At 27.4% G+C, this 20,711-nt stretch overlaps 1 long non-coding RNA gene across 1 annotated transcript in view; it reads right to left on the reverse strand.

The window, feature by feature from the left end:
- Positions 1-8,661: 8,661 nt before the first annotated feature.
- Positions 8,662-20,711, reverse strand: part of LOC111037939 — a 20,885-nt gene continuing 8,835 nt past the window's right edge. Inside the window, exon 3 of the long non-coding RNA XR_002604927.1 lies at positions 8,662-8,963. This is a non-coding gene — a long non-coding RNA (uncharacterized LOC111037939). The remainder of the gene's footprint in view (positions 8,964-20,711) is intronic.

Below are 20,711 nucleotides of genomic sequence, written 5' to 3' on the forward strand. Positions count from 1 at the left end.
ATTACATCCTGTTCTTGAAGCCCTATCACATTTTATTTAAATGATTCAAGCAGAGTTTTGAGATCAAGCAAAATATTTATAGCTGGTGGCATACAAATATACAATTCAGAAGTTAGGTTTGTCTAAGAAATACAAGTCTGATTCTGAGAAAAGTAGATATCTCAAGTATCCCAATCAAAACTGAAAGTTCAAATCAAAAAAAAAAAAAAAAATACTGGTATTCAACACTAAAATTGAAATAGCCAAAAAGCAATAAACGTGTACCCAAAACTGAAGTCAAAATTGGAAAAATTGTTTAGGATTCAAACCTTGCAATAACGTTGAAAGTATAACATATAATTTTATTTTATATGAAATCTACTTGACATTTAGTAATAAATTACAAGAATTTAGATCTTATAATTTTGGTGAATTTTTTAACTTCTATGTATAACTAATATATACTAAATATCTTAAACAAATTATAATTCATTCTTCATGTCAAATTGAAAATATCATTTTTTCAAAAACGTTATGCATTATTTACCTATGATACATTAATTTGTTTTGGAATAAGATAATCAAAAGAAGAATATCGAATGTAGTTTAATTGTCGTAATTTAACTTTTTAAGTATATATAATATTGTTATATTTTAAACACGCGATAACATTTTTATTGCATTGCAAAAACTTTTTCACTTTTCAGTGGCGACTCGTTTTGCCCAAAGTAGGTGTGGTGCAGTTATTGCAACAGTTTATTAAAATAAATTATTAGTCTGTTCTAAATATAAATGTAATTAGTAAAATATTAATTAACATTTTTAATTTTGATATACGGTTTTAAAAAATAATATAATGTCTAACATATACAAATCTCGTGCCACAATGGAAAATGTTCGTTACAAACTCCTCTGAAACGGTTAGACAGATTTTTATGAAATTTTGTGGTGTATATTAAGTAGGTGCCAGAGAGTGGTGTAAACTCTTTTCATATTTCTAGGTGTAAACTGTGGATCTTATTAATTACTACACATTTTTATTTTACATTTTCAATTTTATATCTATGTGGTGTGAGCACACCAGCACACCTGGGGCACGAGCCGCCACTGCACTTTTACAACAATAAATACACCTGCTTAAAAGGCCCACTGTGGCATACTTATTTAATATGCATAGGTATTAAGTAAACAATTTATTGTGAACATTATTTATTTTGTGTTTAAGAAGTGGTAATGGTTTAGAAACATATCGTTTATAAAAGGAATCGAGAAGCTATATCATTTAATATTATTTATTGTTAAACGTTCACTTTTTTTCTAATTTCTTATACTTATTAAATCAAAATGATTTTTTTGAACCGATATTTAATAACGCTGATATTTATAGTATTTGCGGTTTGGATTATGCCTGCAACTTCAATGGATCAGGAACAACAAACACAATTAATCGGTAAGAATTAATTTACTGATTTACCATGATTATATAATTTGTGTTATAATTTTAATTTTGTAAATAGATAGTTATCAACATGTATAATATTTCAGAATTAGTTTAAAAACGAAAACTTGTTGTTGTTGTTTTTTAATAATCTAGAAACAACTTGAACTTATACCACATCTTGTCAACTACGACATAAATCATTTTTTTTAAACAGTTTTAGTTTATTTAGAACATAAATATGCTATACGTAGTTTTTTATAAATTTAATGTCTTATACAAAATAATTATACATCTGGTGATTAAATATTTTTAATTGTTTTTGTAATTTATAGTAAACAGAAAATATTGAATAATAGAAACTGTTTCTTTTTCAGGCTATTGTAAAAGTAATATTTTTAATTAATTATTCGTTAACAAATAGTAACCCAGAATAGGAACTAAACATAATGCATTTTAAACATGTACAACAGAGTATGTATGGGTCTGAAACTTGCACACTGAGGAAATCATATGAAAATAAATTGTTCATACTAAACAGAAAAATATTATGGAAGTTTATTGGGCGAATAAAATATGTTAAACAACAGAGAGGATGGTGAAGAGAAAATTGAGAGTTAGAAGTAGTATACAACGAAAAATCAGTTATGTAGAGACTATCATAAAGGTACCGCTGGACAGAACATGCAATATGGGCTAATTATTACTAAAAGTTTGATGAAACAGGATCTGGAAGGAAAGAGACCCTCTTTTAAAAACCAAATTTGAAGTTAGACCTTGCAGGGAAGAATAACTTTGATACAATAGGATGTGGATCAAATCGGAATACTGCTTAATAGGATATAGATGGTTGGAGAAATTGTTGTGGGACGTGATGGTCTTAACTAAATGGCCAGATAAACTCGAAGAACAAGAAGAGAAGGAAAAGGAGTTAATTGAGTATGAAAAAAATATTAAAAAAAGGTTGATGTACCTATATTGTGTATTTATAAAAATGGAGGCTATTAAAAAAGTATCATAAAAAGTGGGTAGTAAGATTCAAAGGCCCGTGACTAAATCATTTGAGATTAGTGTATCACTAAACATGAGCTATAAAATCATTAGATGTATACTGTATAGTAGCTACCCAAGCATATAGTTGCATATAAATTTGTTTGAATAGTTTTGAATTTTAATAGGACTTGTTTGCCATGATTGCGTTGAATGTAAGTTTATTAATATTAACAAATAATTCATTAAATCTTTTTTTTTTCTTCAATTATTTACTGATTTAATTATAATTTACAAACATCGACTTTTAAAAATGTATAGATACATTTAAGGTTTTTAAATTTTACATATTTGGGCTTAATACAAACAACTATTTATTTATTTATTTATTTTGTATAAAAAATATATTTGGTATTTTTTTTATGAGTAACTGTCTGACATCAAAAAACTAAATGGATGTTAATATGTATGCTGCCATTCTTATAACTCATAAGTCATTCGTGAATCGAATTTAATACTTTATCGCTGTACTGAATTTTTATGTATGTGTGTTGTTTTTCCTCTCCCCAGAGCTGTGCTCTAGATACGTGGATTTATATAACGAACGAATTAAGAGTAAATGTCATATTCTGTATATTTTAAACTTCTTCGATAAAAAAGCAATCATAAATTTTAGCTATTATATGAAATGGAAACATTAAACTGATTTACAAATAATTATATTAGGGGGAATTGGTGGTGGGCAGTAATTTTCGCTAAAACATACCAATCTTTTATCCATTAGAGGTACTATTCATACTGATATACCTAATAATGCGATAATAATTTTTAAAACTGATTGACATTCTTTATTATGTCTATTTGAGATCGGTCAGTCCACTTTTCACAATTTCACCCTCCCTCACCCACTAAAAACTATAAATCTGGTTTGAATATTTTGAAATTGTAACTTGAATCATCCATGAGATGGGTTAAAAGGTGATTCTCCCAAGCGCAGGATATCTATTTCTTTTGTACACAGTCTCACACACTTACTATACGTATACCCATTTACAAAACTCAGTTTCCTGTTTCAAACTCCTTAAAAACTGCTCAAAAACTTGCTTAAAAACATTATAATATTTATCAACATTTGATGCAAATAATTAAGTTTGTAAATAAAATGTTTCTATACCTATTTATTATTGCAATTATTCAATTTTCTTTGTTTTTAGCTGGCGTACGTAAGTATTTTTTATTGATTTTTTAATTAATTAATTCATTAAATAGAAAATGTTAATTAGTTTTTTAACAGTTTACATATTAGTGTAATTTGGATTGATTATATAGGGCAGGCAATCACACCTATAATTTATTGTATATAATTTTTTTATAATTATGTAAATCGAAGAAAATTTTTTAATGTATACATTTAAAATGTTAAGTCTACAGTTATTAGTCTGTACTTGTCTACTTTGACTACTTTGTGATAAAAATTGCTGACTACCTACCAAACATAGATGTAAATAATATTAAATATCGATGGTCTAGCCACAGGTATTTTGGTGACAATTTTTGAGAAAATAATATAGGTACTTTAATGAATTCTGGATTTCTTAATTCATGTAATGTGCAACTGTTGTATCTGAAGCTTAATATTTTATCCAATAGATACCATTGTCGTTTGAGATATAAACTGTGGTTCAAGAGTGCGTTCTGGAGTAGAACAATATAGAAGAGACATTAGATCAGTTGATCGGGTTCTTGTTTACCATGATCTGAACGTTTACTGTTTCAAATTTCCTATTTCATGTACGCCAAGACGATGTGCGAGGCCTCAACCGCCCGATTCAATCAATTCACACAGTGTCATAAACTCATAACCCTTGTTCTGGTAAAAGTGAAAAATATACAACTCTCAAGAGATGATGTTATGTGCGGTATGCCACAGTATGCCACCGTAGAGAGAGACGGTAACCAAATCTATCGACTTTAAGTTTAAAGAATGGTTTTCTTTATTTTTCCCGCTTTTTGGAAATGCCAATTTTAATTTTTCCAATTCACCAACTAGGTCACTTTGCTACCAGAAAATTTACTGAAGTTGTTAGTTGAAAATTGAAGAATTATCTCAACTATGTATAGTGTACTCAAGCCGCAAGAAATAAAAAAAACACATCATTTTACATTTTTACTAGTATTAAAACCAATACCTACATTCACCGTTCTGCCCAGAATCTAACATGTGATATTGAATTTTAATTTAAGATTCTGAGCGAAGTGACCAATGTGTTATTTTTACAATGACGTTTGTTTTTTTTTGACATAAATATTTATTTGTGTTGGGTGCTTACACATTTTTTCATTTTTCTAACCGGTTTTTTGTTATGCTTTGTTTATCACCATAGAAACGGCTAAAATGTAAAAATTACCTAATTCCCACTATTTATACTCGTATAAACAATTAACGGTTACTTGTTAGTACATATTTATGATTCATAAGTTTAAAATTTTATTCGATTTTAAAAATATCTGGTAGTGTTCTATGTTTGTGTCACAGTAGTTTGTATAACATAACTATTTTGTTGTGTGTGTACGATAGAAATAGAAAGTCGAAATAATTATACGAACTTCAACTTCAGTAACTTTTCGAATGAAAAAGTGAACCTATTTATTGTACATTTAGGAGGTTAAAATTCAAGTAGTTTTCAAACGCGTCATAAAAAAAAATAAATACAAGCATTTTGAAACAAAATCAGTTTTCGATAAAATCGATGTTGTTTTTTTAAATACTTGAAATTTCCACCAAATGTCTATATTAGCATTTTTAATACACCGTAAAATTTAAAAAAAATTTCGCCTCTTTTTTATAATTAACGTTGATAACATTTCCCATCTGTTGACAAACTTAAAAATTTTAATACAATGTTCTTCGTAAGTGAACATTAAAAAAACGTTTATTTTAGTGAAAAATTGTGTTTCTACGACTACCCAGAACTGAGGAAAACTTGAAGCACGAAAGCATGTTTATACGGTCGAAATTCGTTAACAGAACGGCCTCTTAAAAACGAATTGTCTATAAATGTAGTATACTCAGATACTGCAAGTATTTCAACAATGAATTAATATTGGTGAGAAAAATTTGGCAAGTTCTCACTTACTATATGTCTATTAATATTGAATAGTTTTGCATTTGACGAGTGCAATGGATATAGAAAGAAAGCTTAGAAATATAAACATGCCATTTAAAATTACGTAAAACTCAAATGCCCGAAAACGTCGCCCTTGTTTCAACATTCTTAATCACATAAAATAATGAGAAACAACAAAATAAAAATATTATGACCACTATGTTCTATGTGGGTTATATTTTCAAACATTTACTCCCTTGATTCAAGGGTGGAGAAGATTCAACCAAGGGGAAGTTTTTCACTTTAAAAAAACACAATAACAAAGAATGATATAGGTTTCGAAAGCTTAGAAAGTTTCGTTCAATAAGTACAACAAACAGCTAAGTGTATTACAGGAGTTTCATAGCTACGGCTAAGATTTAGTTTAGTATTCTGTTCGAAATCTTGATAGTGTATAAAAAAATAATAAATAAAATTTATGTTCACCTTCTTTATACTATAGTATTTCATTATTGAGTGATTAATATTAGTGAATAGTGACATAAAAATGTAGCAAATCATTTGATAGTTTATTCACTTTATTGATCTCGATCCCAATAAAATCATAATCACACATTATTATTATTTGTAGTGCTATACTAGATACTTGTTAAGTTTCATTGCCGATAATAGATACTTAATAAGCTGTCATTTTTTTTTTTTATGTGTTTAATAAGTTTTATCCAATTAAAATAACATACATATTAACCTCACTTTACTAATTTTTTTTTTTATTATTATTTAGATAATGTCATAGGTACTTAATTTTTTATTTTTCAATAATTGTCATCTGAATTATACAAATATAAGTTTCTTTTTAAATGAAAACTATTATTATACGTAATGCACTTAATTTATTAATTTTTTCAATTGAATTTCTAATATGAAGTCGCAGCCCCTAATTATGTATTTATTTCTAGTATGTTTTTTTCAAACAACATACAACAAATAATCTGTATTGACTAACAATACGGATTTTACGTCCACTTCTGTAATTATTTGCATTTCACTGTTTACCTGCAGCATATTTGAAAAATCAAATAATCTTTTATTTAAAAAAAAACAAATATTCCGTTCATTGAAAATGTTGAATTGAGTTTTACATAGCAACTACTATATCTACTTTTAATGACTTATTAATGATTATTGTAATTTTGTCTAGAAATTATTGGTATGTGTATTTTTGTTTTTATTATACTCAGCACTAGATTTTCAAATTATAGTATTCTCATAGTCTATTGGTACAATCTTAATATTTCAATATGTCCATGAGTAGATAAATATTAAATAAAGATATCGAAGTTCAGAAACGTTTGAGCACATGTTGTTCATTAAGTTTTAATTTAGATTGGTATGAGAAGTTTTTTTCCAAAAATGTCAGGTTCAAAAAAAAATTTTAAATTGCTATATTTTTATGTTTACAAATTACAATTAAACTTATGGTGCATGAATTTATCCAAAAATTTAATACCAATCAAATTTGAAGCAAAACAAATAATAAGAATATTCAATATATACTCTTAAATCTTAATTAAATTGTACTTATACAACCTAATATTAAAATAGAATAGGTATTTTGGGTTAGATTAATAATTTTTATATCTACACAAATCGGAATTTATTATTTTCATTAATGGTAGAGAAATCCTAAGATGTCCATCACATTGAACATCACTTTAAATGTTGTATTGTTTATAATAAATTATTGTTATTTTATTAACTTTGGTATATTACATATATTTCTTCCAGACAACATGAGTGAGTATATATTATGATGAACTTCAAATAAAATACAATTTATATTTGAATCTGCTGCTATAGGTATAACTGCTATCTGGTCTCATGAATCATGATAGAAAAGTTTAAGTTAGACATTAATAAAATTAATTTTTCATTTTTAAAATTCCAAGTATAAATATTCACTAGAATTATCACCATCTCAACACACAAATGATTTTTGATGTTCCCAGCTTTTTTCTTATATAATAATTTTATAATGTATAATTATATTATGTAAACGTTTTATGAATTCCTTTGTGAATAAAATCTATTTTTTCGTTATTCTGTTTAACCTGTAGTGGTATAAATCACTCGACCAAATAGCTACCTAATCCATTTACGAAAACTATTATTTTTATAGTTATAAATTAATTAACAAGTATAATTTACAGTAAGGATACGTACGTATTATTCATTCGTTTTTAATAATATGTAGTAAGATAATAAGTAAATAATAACAATGTTATTTAGTATGAAGTTAGACTGGTAAAATGATTTATATTACATCATATCCAGTTAGTTATTAATAAAAAAGTTCTCTATTGGTATTTATATATATAATAAGTGTTAAAAAAAATTACTTTTATTTTTTCTAATAATCGGTTTTGCGAAAAATCTGTGTTTCTTTATTATTTTATTTATCCTGAATGTATTGAAAAGTACTAAAAATGTATGCGTGCGAAAGTTCGTTCCGACTAGATAAAATTTGCTACCACTCTTAAAGTCGAAGATCAAAGAATTTTTGCTACTATCAAACATGTGGTTACAACGTTAATAAAAAAAATTCTAAGTAATTAGATGTACGCATCAAGCGTGAGCGTGTTTTATTACAATAGTGTGTATAGGTTTCAAGCTTACAAAATGCTTTATATTTTGATGACTTAAACGTCCAAAGCCATAATTCACAACAAATATATGTTATATTTATACAGTTTATAGGTACTACAATGAATTGTAATTATGTTGGCATCAGTTTATTCCCATGCAATGAAGATTATGTCGATTATGATCATTATAATAATTGAATTTAAAATAAGTCAATTAACACAAAATTGTGTTTATATTTGTCAGTACTTATTTCATTTTATGCCATTGATTTAATATGTTTAGATGCCTAAATAAAAATGTTATTAATTAATATCTTATGATTTATTTTCCAGTATTAGGTATGAAACAATTTTGAGTTTTTTAATTCATTGATATTTTAATTTATTTTTGTTTGAAAATTTCTCGGTCAATTTACAAAAGCAATATTTTTCTTTTTAAAATTATTGTTTAATACATTTTGAATTGTATTAAATACAATTTTCAAATCCGTAAAACAACTTTAGAGCTTGGACCTAAAAAGAATTATCTTGTCTTACATCTTAAAACTACGAAATAAAAAATATCCCTAAAGTTGAAGATTGAATCGTTTTTTCTATTACTATACACGTGGAACATAAAAAACACATACACACACATGACATCGATTTGCTAAGAATAAAAAAAATATTACTCATAAATTATACTTAACGAATAGATAAAAATTATCAAAAAACTGTTCTTAAAAGATACTGCACTGCCCAGCTCAAAGAATAGGTGACACAGGCCCACGGTTAGGACGGCACTTTAGTAGAGGGGTGAAATTCCTGAAACAGTGACAATATATTTTTTATTAATTTTATAAATTGTAATTTTTTCCATGAGGGGGGGGGGGACTATAAGATTTGAGTTCCAAATAACAGTTAATGGGGTCAAACAGATACTTTTATAAATATATTAAGCAAACTAACAAAAATGTTTGTTATACAAAAAACATGTTACTAAGTTTAAGTCAATACAGATTTGACGCAGAACAGTGGAACACCCAAACACCCACGCCACGATACGCCACTGTACACAGTTACCCTCCAAAATCAATTTCGAACATTGAATTCTAATTTTAGTCTTAATTGACTTACTCAATGGTGAATTACACTCGAGTTTTACTATCAGAATGCCTTATCATCGGTTTTTTAATGTATTATTAGTAATAATAGCATTATAACAATTTATTTTTCTAGCGATTCCAAGTACGTAAATATTACGTTGTTTGACTAAATTAGAAGTTTGATAATTGTATTTTTGTGAAATTTAAAATGTATATAAACTTTGATAAACTTTGTATTTGTATATTAAAACAGCACATAAATATATATATAGTATATACTATAGCTTTTCTTTCCAAGGCTATCAAGAAACCTATACCTATATACAAACAAAAATCGAACATAACAACAAACGATACCGATTATGCTCATATTCGCATTCTTAATATTATCATTTCTACATTGCAAGGAGACTAGTACTACTCAAAATAGGTCTCAATCAATTATTTTCATGAGGACTGATTACACACAATTAGGTATCACTATACGAGAAATTCATGGATACTTTCTGTAAGCTTGATAACATTGCGAAACAGTTTGCCGAAATTCTAACAACAATGTGTCAATTTATTATTTCTAAAATCAGTTAGTTAGAAGATGACTCAGTGCAACACCTCCTAAATATCTAAATACAATCCATTATCCGGTAATATTTCAATATTTAAAACATATATTATACCAATCCTGGTATCACTAAGCAATTGGTGAAAAATCGAGGCCAAATACATATCCCTGATTATATACTATAATACATGTACTACCTATCCTCACAGCAAAAAGTCACTATTAAGAGGTCAAAATGAACTGTAAATAGTAGAATGAATTATTAGTAAAATATTGAGAACAACTATTCGTATAAAACGCAAAATTGTATATATACATATCCAGTATTTTTGTATATTTAAACTTATGTATGACTTATTGATATTACAATAGACACTATAAATATTTTACTAATGGCATTAAGTACATTGATATTCTAAAAGTTGTTAATAATAGCTAACCGAATCCGAAGCCTTAAATGATATTGTTAGTAGAAAATTATTTCCTGAAAGATTTCTTTTTCAGATGAGTGAACAATATTATGTTAATATTTGACAGTACTTGTTTCATTCTATACCTTTGATTCCATGTTTTTAGATACCTAAATAAGGTTATTAATTACTATTTTATGATTTATTTTGCAGTGAGTGGTATGAAAATTTTTTTAAATTTTTTATTTTATTGGTATTTTAATTTATTTTTGTTTGAAAGTCTCTTGGTAAATTTACAAAAGCAATATTTTTCTTTTTTTTAAATTGTTTTTTCATCAATTGGGAATTAGAGAAAATAACATTTTCAAATCTGTAACATTTTTTAGAGCTTAGATAGTTAGTTGTTATTATAATTCTCCTCTTGTTGTAGGTTCGTGGAGTACGAACAACTTACAATTTGTTACAAGACACCATCTTTAAATTAGACGTTTGAACCGTTTTTTTCTGGTTTAATATAAAAAAGCACACGCACACATCATTTCAAACCAAAGCATTCGTCGCTCTGCTTAGAATTAAAAATAAATTACTTTTAAACTATATAAAAATTATTGTACAGAATGCATAACACCAAAAAATCGACGGTAAAAAACACCATAAGCTCTTCATACTATAGTCTCCACTCAAAATCAATTTTGTTGTATGTATATATATGTTCAGTTTATTCTTAGAAATGTAGACAATCTCAGGTTAGAATCGTTTTGCATTGTAAAGAACGATTAACGATTGAATTCGAATTTAACACATCAATATTACAGTCATAAATTATAATACATCAATGAGTATAATCGGGTTGGTAAGCTGTTGAATAATGTTAGGTATGATTCAAATAGATTATTATGTGTATACGTTTGTCAGCCAATTATTTTGACAACCACTATTGAAGATTTGCAACTGAGGCAAATGAGCCCCGCTGTGGGTGCACTCGACAACTGCTACAGTATTTCAGTATACCCTTTGCATATCCCTTAGGTATTTTCATGTAGGTATATTAGGTGCATATTGGCCAGCATATTCTTAGAATTATAGATCATCTAAAATAAAGGTCAGGAAAGCATAGGTAATGTATAACATTTTTTATATTGTTGATATTTCTTCTTAATCGGCTTCATTGGCTTATCGAATTTATTGCATTTACTATAGTTCATTTAGTCCAAAATTCACAGGAGATAGATAACCTACCCGATGTACCTATGTCTGGGTCATCCACTTTTCAAAAAAAATAATTTGCCTTTCCGTTTACTGCCAGTACAATAATATTTATTTCCATTTTCTGCCACCACAAATTTTAGTTTTTTTAGTTTTTCTATTTATTTAACTCCTTACTAAGAAAACATGTAAGGTTATTGATAAATGGTAATGACTTTTAAATTAAAAAAATCATTAGATTGTCTATTATTAATTAAATATATTTTTTAAAATAACTCATTCGTGTAATACTTATAAATTAAACAAATAATAACGTATCTTTGTACACATAATAACTTGCATACTGTATTATTCAATATCAAAATCAAGTAAATAAGTAATAAATATAAACTATCTAGGTAAGACGAATAAGGTACCTACATAAATATGACATAACATAATGAAGTTTATATAAATAAATTAGTAAAAAATCTATACATGTAAATTACAAAATAGGATTAATATTCAATTATAGCCATATAGTTAAATTATCTTATTGTAAAAATACTTATTTGTAAAATTTAAGAGATGTCGTGATCCCATGTGTTGCTCCGTCCTACACACATATGACACGGTAAATTTTCAGTCACTAGTTTCAAAAGTGTGCTGTTAGTTTTAATATTGAAGTGAATTGAAATACAATCAAACTTTTAGGCAACAACATTGTCTGTGTTTTCTCCTTTATTTTTTATGATATTTTAATTTTTAAATGAGTTATGAGTAAGTAAAATATTAATTTTTGAAAATGCTTATAATTCACTTAAAAATTAAAATATCGTATAAAACCAACGAGAGAATATTATATATAATGTCTTAACATATAAGTCTGATAATAGGTAAATTCACTGTAATACTATATTATTAAAACGCAGGTGCCATGTCAAATTAAATTTTACAAATTAGTTTTTAAAATTTTAATATATATTATTATTTATTAATATTATATTTTATCAATCTCTTATAGATGTTCAACTTCAAAATTCTTATTATACCTTACTGACTAACTATACATATTTATTTAAATTTTTAAAATTATTTTTCATCATTTTCTTACTGAAATATTTCAATTTTTATAATAAGGGGTCACCAAATTATAAAATTGCAATTTGTGATGGACGAAAATGGAAATATTTATTATAAAATTTATTTTCTGTAAACATAAAGATGGATTTTTGCAAAAAAAAGTGACGCCGCCCATAATTGTTTACGATCTACTTTGTCATATTGGGGTACTTTTTTAAATACATTTTTAAGGCAGGCACATGTGAGGACTTTCCTGAAACTATAAATAGAGATTTACTGAAGATTATAAAACTGCAGAAAATACAGATGATCAACAGCACATGACGAGAAAAGTCGAGAACCATAATAAAAACTAAGATCGATCGCGAAACAAAATACTGGAATACCAATTAATTTTTTAAAACGAAAAAGAACTACAATTAAGAGGACGCCACACCCGCATGTGTTGTCTCCGTCTTACAAAGGTACAACATAGCAAAAACTGTTTTGCGCGGGACAACTTTTATCTTTCTGTGCTTGTAGTAGTGGCTCCAAAATTTCTGATCATATCGAGTTGAAAATTATCTATGCAACAGCCAACAGAGTGCCTATATTTTAGATAACATAAATACAATAAAAGTTTATTTGCTTCTAAACATTTTGTTTTTTTGTTTTTTTCATTTGCTTATAAAAAAATGATTGAAAAGTGTAATTAAAAAAAAAGCACGCTTTTACACAGATAAATTTCTTCTTTACGTGTTGTGAAAATTAGGTAATCCTACAACAAATATGGTGCGAGAAAAGTTGTCCCGCGTTTAACAGTTTTTGCTATGTTGTACATTAATTGTAGGACGGAGACAGCACATGCGGGTGTGGCGTCCTCTTAACAACTATGATGGTTCTACTAGAAACTAAACTATTTATAGTAAATTATTTAATTGATTTTATAGAAAGTGATAAGGGTAAGTCTTTATAAGTTTTATATTTGATCTTATGAGAGAAACTATGAACTTGGATACAAATGGATATGAAGGGTACTAAAAAATGTAACTTTGAACTTCATTATAAGTTATAACTAGGTAGGTATTGACAGTTCATTGCATTACAAAATTAGTAAACGATGTAGAGAATGTTTGGTAAAAATAACAATTCAGATGTCACAACTGGTGTCTTGAAGTAGCATACAGAAGATTTTATTAAGTATTTTGTTTAAAATAAAGATATTGTACAAAAAAAAAAAAAAATAATAAGTTATTATCATGTTCACAATATCCACTAGAATTTTATATATTGAATGATTAATTTCAGTGATATAATAATTTGTGAATCATGAGATATTTATGAGATATAAAACTTCAAATCGATCATAATTGGAGATATCCAACCGAAAAGCTTTACGAAGACTTTAATGTCCTCAATATAGAACTCTTATACCTAAAAACAATCACCATATATCTGAAAAAACACAATCAGTTAGATTCTATAAACCATGGGGTCAACACCAGATATGCAGATAGTAAATTTTCCCTAGATTGGCCCTCAAAAACTAGTTGCCGAAAAGTTTACTATTTTTTGGGAACGCAGATAGCTAACTTAATGCCCAATGATATGGTTAATTTACCGCTACCCATATTCAAAAAAAAAATTAACCACTGGCTACGATATGAATATGTGTGTAAAACATAAAATTGTATGTAACATACTAATTTAACGCTTATAATAGTTACTAGAATTATTTATGTGATTTATTTATGAAAAACTGCTTATTTGTTTTTTAAAAATGTAACATGTACCTTAAAACAATAAGAATTATTTGTAATCTAAGATAACTCATGGGCCTCCACACGAGTTTTCCTCAGTGAGGCCCAGTAATCTTTCGATATTAATTTAAATAAAAAATAAAAATAAAAAAAATAATGAAATCTTAATCATATATTATATTTTTAGTTCTATGTAGTAAATGGTTATTATGTTGACCATAAAATGCCTATTTTATTGATTGATAGTTAATTGTTAATCATGTTTTAAATTTTTTTCACATTTAAATAAGTTTTATTCTATTAAAATAACAAACAAATTAACCTGGTTTATAATACCTTATTGTTTTTCATTTATTTAGCTGATTTATTTGGTACGTAATTTCTTTTTTTTTTTGTATTGCGATTTTGAGGTATAAATTATACTACTTACTAACGTTGCATTATATAGTATAATTTATCAATTACTGTTATTTTAACAATCATTGTCATAACTCATAAAAAAACCTGTTGCGACTTACAATGCAGATTACACGTTCAACTAATATTAATGATTTGCAATTTTTTACACTGCTGCGAATTAGAAAGAAATATTAATTATAATTTGTTATTTAAGTACTTTTATTGAAAATGTTTAATTGAGTCTTATAAAGTTATTATTAATACATTTTTAACTATTATTATAATTTGATACAGCTGCTTATGGTACGTATATTTTTTTTTTTTTATCTTCAGTGTGAGATTTTAAGATTATATAAATATTAGGTACTATATTAAAAGTAGTTTTAAATTGCTGCTATTTTTTGTGTTCCTAATATTTCTGTATAAGAATAGAACCTAATGTGGATTCCATAAAATAAACATTAAGCCCCGTTGTGAAGAATATTTTTAGGATATAGTTTTAATACCAAGTACAAGTCTTTATTTTAAATGAAACACCCAGAAAATATAAATATTTTTTGAAACTTAACTGTGTTAGCTAAGATAAACTATGAAAGCACAGAAAGTCACACAACATTTTTTGGGCTTGCTAGTTTACCTCCTCGTGGTGGACCCTAGGTAACTCTAAATTAACTGGGATGCACTAGGACCAGTGTTGGGAAAGTTCCTTTTAAAAAGGAACTCGTTCCCGTTTCTCGTTCCTACTGTAAAAAAGGAACTCGCTCCTGTTCCTCGTTCCTGTCGCGAAAAAAGAAGACATTCCCGTTCCTTTACACATTTTTTACGATTTAAGTGGTAGTCAATGGTGTTTTTTTGCGAACAGTTTTTAAGTCAGAAATAATCGGACCAAGAGAGTTAACCAATTATTTCCGACTTAAAAATTTTTCGCAAAAAACACCATTGACCACTACTCAAATCGGTTAACTCATTCCTTTCTAAAGAGCATCGATTTTTAACAAAAATGATTTGTCTTAGGTTTATTTGTTATAATTCAAAAGTTGTATAGCGTAGGCTTGAAACTTTCTCCAGTAAAAAGTTTATTATTTAATAATCAATACAAAATTTAAATACATTATGTGAAGTATGAACACTGTCTATACGCTATGTCTATATAAATATAAATATTGCATTATTGCATATTATACATGTATATTACTATAGTATACAGTATTACAGTGTATACTATACACGATACACCACACATAGAGACATACTATAGGTTATAGCCCATAGGAGTATAGGACATAGAGATAATAGTATAATACAACTATCTGTTTTTTTTTAAATTCAATTTATTTCCTATTCTAAAAAATGGAAATGAAAAATGAAAAAAACAATTCATCAATTTACTTTAAAGTTAAAATATTTAAACATTATTTTTAATTATAATAGAGATGAAAAACTATTTTTATACTGACATTTTGTTTTGTTTGAGAAGAACTAATTTTTCAAACAATGAATCTTAAATGAAAATTAATTTGATTCCCATTTGTCTACGACAAAATTATTATTATTTGGTTACACAGCTTATTTGTAAAACACATCAATATTTCGAGAACGTATTTCGTTTATTGGTCCATGGTGCTCTGAACCGCGGTGTCGACACGTAGTCAACCGACGGCGTCGCGGCTCAGTTTTGGCGCGGAAACACATTATAATATGCGCCTCATAAATACTGTGGAACTTAACGTGTTAAAAATAACTATTTTTTTCATTATTTGAGGAACAGAAATTTTCTTTTAAGTTCCTTAAAAATAGGAACTCTTTCCCGTTCCTCGTTCCTATATTTTAAATAGAACGCGTTCCGAGCTTCGTTCCTATAAAAGGAACGCGTTCCTTCCTAACACTGACTAGGACTACGTGAAAAATATAAACTTTTTTTCTTGGGAGACACTCGGAATATTAAATTAGGGTTGATTCGGGACTCACTTGAAAACCAACTATTTTTTATATCCTAATAATTAGACTTTCTACATTTTTTTAAGTGTTAGAGAAAACCTATGGTGTCCATCACATTGAACACCTCTATAAATCTTGTAATGTATATAATTGTAGTATTCATAATTCTGTTATATTATATATTTTTTTTTCCAGACAACTTGGGTGAGTTTTTTTTAATGTTTAGTGTCATATATTGACTTTCTATTCTCCTGCAATGACCAAATGACAATTCAAAAATTGTAATATCTGTTCAAAATCTCAAATCTGTTTTTGAATATGATACTTAATAAAGATATGACTGATATATTCTGTCATGAACTATGATGGAAGAAGTTAGAATAAACAGTGATTTTAACAAGAGTAGGCTGCTAATTATTTTGAAACACAGATTAAAAAATCATAAGAACACGAAATATTATGCAATGAAAATTCATCAGCGACTGAACTGCATCACAGTAGTTTTAGTTTTTTTTGAATTTTTATATTTACAGACAGACATTTGAACTATTGGCTTAAATTAACATTGCACTTTTTTGAATATGTTAGGTGTTCATAGTGAATCTTGCATCTTTGAATAATTTTTTTTTCTGTTTGTAAATCAACCATCTGACTTACAAAAGGCGTATGACATGGTTTGGAGAGACAGAGTACTATCGATTCTCATAAAATGGGACATTAACGGCCGCATGATAAAGTTTCTGACTAACTTTTTAACCAATCGTTCTATTAGAGTAAAAACTCAAAACATATTATCTAACTAACATCATATTGAGCATAGTCTCCCTAAAGGTTCAGCTCTCAGCGTCACTCTCTTCCTGGTAGCAATAAATGACATTGTCAGAAATCTGCCCTTTCCTGTTAAACATAAACTCTTCGCAGATGATAGCAACATTTACTGCAGTGGGACAAATCTAGCAACTTGACCACAACTGATACAAGAATCACTTAACATATTAACTCAATCGACCTTATTTTCTCCCCTTCCAAAACTCAAAGCACCATATTCAACAAAAAAAAACACTCCATTGCCTCAAATCACCTTAGACGAGACACCTTTACTCTTCTCCAACAATTTACGTACTCTAGAGCTTATCTTCGACCACAAACTACCTTGGAAACCACTCATAAGAAATCGTAAGACTTGCTTCAGTACCAGAATGAACATCATCAAAATTTGTCAAATCTTACATGGGGATCAGACCAGAATAACCTCATCTTAATTTACAAATCACTTATACTGTCTCTCGTTAATTATAACTCTGTTATTTGTGGCACTACCAAAAGGAATTTACTAAACACTCTAAACCCGATTCATAATCAAGGAATTAGATTAGCTACTGGAGCTTTTAGAACTAGCCCAGTAGACAGCGTAATTTGCAACGCAGATGAACCTCTACTTCAGATCATCCGTACATCAATACGATCAAATATATCATATATGATCAAGATGTCAAAACTTCCTAATCATATTTCCGCCTCCAACTTCCATTATCTCTTCCTAAACTCTAAAGCAAAAACACCCACCACGGTCTACGAAAACTTCACCCGAATCAAGGAGAATATCAATCTGAATATAGATACAATCAATAAAATCCCCATTCCCTCACTTGCAAATTGGACTGGTCTCCTAATATTAATACCAAACTTCTCAAATTTAATAACAATTCAACGGAAAACTCAATCATTGTATCTCTTTTCATAAGTTAATTGATTTACATTTCCGTGACCACACGCTAATTTATATAGACGCTTCAAAAAGCTCAAACCAAACAGGTTTGCAATAGTAAATGGTACTGTAGTTAAAAATTGCCTACTCTCTTCATTCATTAGCACGGCGGACTCATATGCGATATACATGGCAGTGCAATTTGTCGTCTCATCGCACAATAATTACACTCTCGTAAAGATGGATTCTCTTAGTGCTCTCATATCACTTCAAGACTAATACCCCTAGAACGAACTTATTCAACTCATCAAAGAATGTATCTCATCATCGAAAAACAAATTTGCATCTAAACGTCAACTCCTCAAAAATGCTACATCACTCGAACAAGCCCTCAATAAATCTAACATCACCAATATTTTCAATTTTTTTAAACTAATTAGTCTAGATGATAAATTATAGTACTCCTTTTTATAACATATGTTTTTTTCTCTTTCTTAATATTTTATAAATACTTTTAGTTTGTAAATAACACTAGGCTAATAATCTTTGTAATTGAAGCCTTTAAGCAAATAAAAAACAACAAAAAATCAGCCATCATGATAATTACCATGAAATCATTCGTAATCACAAAAATAATTGTGTTTCAATTAATTGAACTACCAAAATTAAGAGTAGATTATTTGATTAGGCAAATGGATATCATAATATAATTCAATTTTATATGGTTCCTGACTTCCCGTGAATTTCTGAGTGATTCTGGGAAATCCCGTCAAATAACATTAATGGGAATTGCTATTCCCATACGTATTATTAGCATAATATATTACTAGAAATTATTAATTTCAGACATATCCGGTACATAATTATAACTTGATTTGATTGAACACTGCAAATTAAGTCTTAAGCTATAGCTTTTAAATATTAATACTTTTTCAGAAGGGTCGTTGTTAATTGTTAATTATTTTATCTTATTTACTGCATCATATTTTACATGATAAATTAATTATTAAATGTTGAATAGCTTTTTATAATAATCCCAAAGACTATGTTTTTACAAAGTCTAGATTTCATACTGTAATCATGGTGTATTATAAATATGTGATTAGTCCATTTATCTTAGTATCGCACAGAAGTATTTTTGAGCACATGCGGTTAAAACATGTTACCCTCCAACAATTTTATTTTTGTTAAACAACAATTTCTTCCTGCAATGAACAATTATACATAATTTACTTTATTATTCTAACTTACTGGCCATTGTAGTTCACGGGAATTAATTCTGTCCTTTTTAGAGGTTCATAAAAGATAAAAATTAAAAAAATATTGGAAGGAAAAAATATATTGTATAAAAATATCAAAATATTCTTATAAATATTTTAATCAATCGTTTGTAAATTATTTTAAGTGTGTATATTACACTATGCCGTGTCAATATAAAAAAATATATTCGCTATTATGAAACTAATGTTAAAAACATTGTGTATCACTGGTTGTTTTCTTAATAACTTTAGTAATTTATATGTTTTGTTAAATTTGATATTATATTTCATACTTACAAATTTTCTATTGTTAAAATTTTTTAACTTCTATTTCATTCATCATTTTATTTATTTACTTACTTAAATAATTATATATAAGTACAATTTTTGTTCTTAATTATTAATTTACTACTCTCTATCTCTAACACAAGCTATTAGCTTAAAAAAGATAGATAATCATGTAAACTAACTTAATAATTTTGTATTCTATGCAATACATGAAGCCATGAAGGTTAAAATAGACCATACTTAGTTTCTTACGACGAACTAGTCTTTTAAAATGCTTGATTCTTATCCGAGGGAGAATGAGTCTATACTAGGTAATGGATACATGTCAAAATATTGCTAATAAGTACATGTGTTAAAAGAATTTTTTTTTTTTTTAATTTCATATTTATGAACCGTAAAAATATTTCTTTTTGTGACTTTTAGCAGACAATTTAATCAAATTAGTTATTATCTAATATATTTTGTCTTAATCAGGGCTTGCATTTGAAAAATAAATTTTGTTTTACGTTATTTACAATCAAAACGTTATACAAATTTTAAGTTTATCGTAATTCAAAAATTAAACGTTATTCAACTTTTGTGTTTATCGTTATTCAGAATTAAAACGTTATACAATTTTTGCGTTTATCGTTATTTAAAATTTAAAAGTATACGACTATGACCTTTTTTTGAGGACATAATTTCCCTATTCTGAGTTTTAAGTAGGTATTGTTTAATTATATTTATTTAATTAAATGGGTTAAACTAATATAAAGAAAACGTATGCACGTTAAAACTATAAGTATATTAGTATAAAATATATATATTAAACATTTGACAACAATTAGACAAACACTGACGAGTGAATAAATCTGAGCAAACTAAACACCGAACACAATAGTTGAATAACTTGAGTG

This window comes from Myzus persicae, unplaced genomic scaffold (genome assembly GCF_001856785.1).
Source record: "Myzus persicae strain clone G006 unplaced genomic scaffold, MPER_G0061.0, whole genome shotgun sequence".
Taxonomy (NCBI): Eukaryota; Metazoa; Arthropoda; class Insecta; order Hemiptera; family Aphididae; genus Myzus; species Myzus persicae.